Below are 4,288 nucleotides of genomic sequence, written 5' to 3' on the forward strand. Positions count from 1 at the left end.
AAAAGAAATTAATAATAGAATAAAATAATAATAGAAAAAGTCATAGTGTAGAGTAGAATACATGCATCAACTATTTTTAGTTTATAATATAACTCGCAATGTCCTTTGATGAATTTGATGAAGAAAAAGAGCTCCAATCACTTGGTAAAAAATAAACTATCACACAAATTTATAAGATAAAAAAATAATATGTATGACTTTATTATTTTTAAATAAATATGATTTAATTATTTAAATTATCATAAAATATCTTTAAAATATTATTTTTTATTAATTAATTTTTGTTTAAGTTTATGTTTGTTCTAGTTTTTGAATTTGGCAGTGATAACAAGAAATTATTTATTATACATAGATTTTAAATTTAATTTTGCTGCTAGTTTTTTTTTAAAAAAAAGTTTTTTTTCTAATTGATAGTAGATTATATTATGTTATATGTTTAATATGATATTATTCTAATACGTGAAGTTTAAGTTTAAATTTAATTAAATTTTATTTAAGTTGTAAAACGTATGATTTTATTATTTTTAAATAATTGTCATTGTAAAATATCTCAAAAATATCTTATTTTAATTTGTTTAATTATTTATTTATTTAATTAATTTGATTTAAGTTTAAATCATGTTTACAATCTGCCGTTAAATATAAGAATATTTTGTTATATATAAGAATATTCCGTTAAAAAAAATAAAAAATCATTAAAACTATGAATTTTCGTAATCTACACACTAATTATATAGTAGAGATATATAAAAGTTACAAGAAAAATGATTTAAATTAGAAATATCTAAAGATATTAAATTACAAATAAACTTAGAATAATATCTTAAAATATTTTATATTATTTAATCTTGATCATTCTCATATTGATTGTTGTTGAACTCATTTAATCAACGGTGGATATTTTTACCCTAGCTCTCATACTCATATTGACTTTGATTCATGGGTCACGACCTTCAATATAATTAGTGAAATAAAATACGTGGAAATGAAATCAACTGTATTTAGAATTTTCAGTGGGATAAGCATTAGCTTTATAGGAAGAAAGATTGATATGTTTTGATTTTGGAATAGACTTGGAGAAACAAAGACGGTGTTTAACTCCTTAATTTAAAATCAGTTTCTATTTTTTGAAAATAAATAGAGATATTTGACATTGTTTTCAGAAAATAATTTTTGAAAACAAAATTATAAAAAAATAGAAAATTTTGAGAATGTTTTGTTTGTCATTATTTTCTATTTTTTGTTTTCAAAGTTGTGTTCTTAGAATTCAGAACAGAAAATAATTTTTGTAGTTTTCAAAAAATAAGAGGAGTTTAGTTAATGTTTTCTAAAAACCATTTTTTAGTTTTATTTTTTTTAAATCTTAAATAAAAAATTAACAAATATATTTATAAATAGAAAAATCTTTTAAAAGTTTGTAATAAATAATGAGGTAAAATAGTTTGAAAGAAAAAAAATGAAAAACAAGGAGTGAGAAAGTAAGGAGAGAAAATTTGAAGAAATAGAAATAGAGAAGAGAAATTGATCCAAAAAAAAATGAGAGAGAAAGTGAGGAGAAAGAAAGTGAAGAGAGAGAAGTGAGTAGAGAAAAAGTGATGACAGAGGAAATAGCGAGAGAGAAAAAATGATGAGAGAGAAAATGAGGATATATTAAGTGATGAGAGATAAAGTGATGATCTAGTAAATGATGAAAGAAAAAAAATTATGACATAATAAGTAATGCAAGATAAAATAAAGAGATAGAAAATGATAAAAGAGAAAATGAAAAGATTGAAAGTGAGACGAGAGAAAAGATAAGGAGAGAGAAAGTAATGAGAGAGATGATGGACCCAAAATGGGTACGTTTTAAAAATTTATACTCGCAAGTACACGAATCGTATATAGAATATAGTGTTCATGTAAGCACGAGATCGAACCCAAAGGAGTTGTCTAAAATAAAAATAAAAACTATTTTAAATCAAAATTAATAAATTCTAACCTAGTTCCAAAGATTTATGAGATTTTTGTGACAATAAAATCAAATAAGAGACAATAATAAAGAAATTTAAGACAAAAATAAAAATAAATTAATATTAGAAACCAAGATGGTAAAATAAGATTATTAAGGATTAGAATCAACAAAATATAAGTTCAATAATATTTACAAGTACATTGATTCCCAAGTTTTAGCGATAGTTAAAATAAATCAAACTATCATTTTCCAAATAGATTTATAACTTTAAGCACAAATTACTTCTAAAAATATAGGATTTTTCTTCATTTTTTAAAATTATAATTTCAAAGCATTTAGTGTAAATCAATCTAATGAAATAACAAATAAATCAATGAACATTATTTATAAGGCAAAACATAATATTTTTGTTCTAAGCATTGGATGTGTACAATTTAATGACACATCTTACACAAAGAATATTATGTTTTTGTTCTAAGCATAGATAGGAGGCACAAGTGCCGTCAACTATAAAAATTAAAAAGATAGATAAGAGACACAAGTGTCGTGAACTATAAAACAATAAATAAAAATATATAAGTAATTTATTTTATAGGTGGTAGAACTGTCCCAAATTTATTTTTATCTTTTTTTTTAGTTTTTATATAAATATATATATATTAGTTTTGTATATATAGTTTTTTTTTAAGTGCGAAAATTAAAATAACTAGTAGAATAATTTATTAACCTTGAGATAAATTTCGTTTATTTTCTTCTTGCAACTCCCCGGCAACGGCGCCAAAAACTTGATGGACCCAAAACGGGTATGTTTTAAAAATTTATACTCGCAAGCGCACGAATCGTATATGAAATATAGTGTTCATGTAAGCACGAGATCAAACTCAAAGGAGTTGTCTAAAATTAAAAAGAAAATTATTTTAAATCAAAATTAATAAATTCTAACCTAGCTCTAAAGATTGATGAGAATTTGTAACAATAAAAATAAAATAAGAGATAATAATAAAGATATTAAAGACAATATGTATAACATAAATTAATAATACAAATCAAGATGGTAAAAGAAAGATTATTAAGATAATAGAATCCACAAAATATAAGTTCAATAATATTTATAAGTACATTGATTTCCAAGTTTTAGTAATAGTAGAAATTAATCAAACCATCACTTATTCAAATTAGATATTCTATTTAAGCACAAATTTTTATAAAAATATAGGATTTATCTTCACTTTTAAAATTATAATTTCAAAGCATTTAGTGTAAATCAACCTAATGAAATAACAAATAAATCAATGAACATTATTTATAAGACAAAACATAATATTTTTGTTCTAAGCATGGATGTGTACAATTTAATAACACATCTTACACAAAGAATATTATGTTTTTGCACTAATGAAGAACAAAGTGTAAATATGTGCTAAGAATCCAAAATACATGATATTTAAGATGAAATAAGATATTTGAAGAAGAAAATTCCATAAACTTTGTTGCACAAAATGAGAAATCAACATACAAAATAAATACTATCTAGTTACATATTGTTTCACCACCTTAATAATCTTAAAAAGATTAAAAACTCATAACTAGAATAGAAAATACAAACAAAAAATATAAATATAAATAGGAAAATTTGGAGGAGAAACCTTCAAATTTTTCCACTAAAAACTCATAGGAAAAACGACCAAAAAGAAGAAAAAGATTAAGAAAATTGAGAAGTTTTGAAAGTATAGAACTTGTGGTATGGTAACCTCCCCCTAAAATCAAGCACACCAAATAGTCTTCAAAACTCTCTATTTATAGCCAAAATAAGAATATTAAAATAACCAATTTAAATTAATTAAATTAATAATAATATGAATTATAAGGTGTAATGATGATTTTGGGGTAAAATTTGTGAGAAAGTGTGGATAAAAAAAATGGCATATTTGGACATAAGGGGACAAAGTGACAAGGGGACATTTTTTTTGGGCTCAAGGGGAAAATAAGGTGAAGTTGGATGTGGGTGCTGGGCAGATTTGGGCTTGAACGCAGGCCAGGCGTGGTGTGGCAGGTGGGAGCTTCTGCTGTACGGCTGGGCAAGGAAGCTGCTTCAGATGTCATTTGGGCCGACTGGTGAGGTGGCTTGGGAAGGCAGTGGCTGGATGGAGGAAGTCCCACGGCTGTTGGCAAGCTGGGAAGAGGCAGGGAGGTGATAGGCCGCTGGGCTTTGAGTGGGCCGTGAGGTGGCTGACGGGCAGGGCCTGACGCAGGGCCAGGGGGGCTGGTGGTGCTTTTGGCCTTTAATTTTTTAGTATTGCCATTTTTTTTCTCCTTTCTTCAACTTTGATCATTTTC

Source organism: Humulus lupulus, chromosome 1, assembly GCF_963169125.1.
Source record: "Humulus lupulus chromosome 1, drHumLupu1.1, whole genome shotgun sequence".
Classification (NCBI taxonomy): Eukaryota; Viridiplantae; Streptophyta; class Magnoliopsida; order Rosales; family Cannabaceae; genus Humulus; species Humulus lupulus.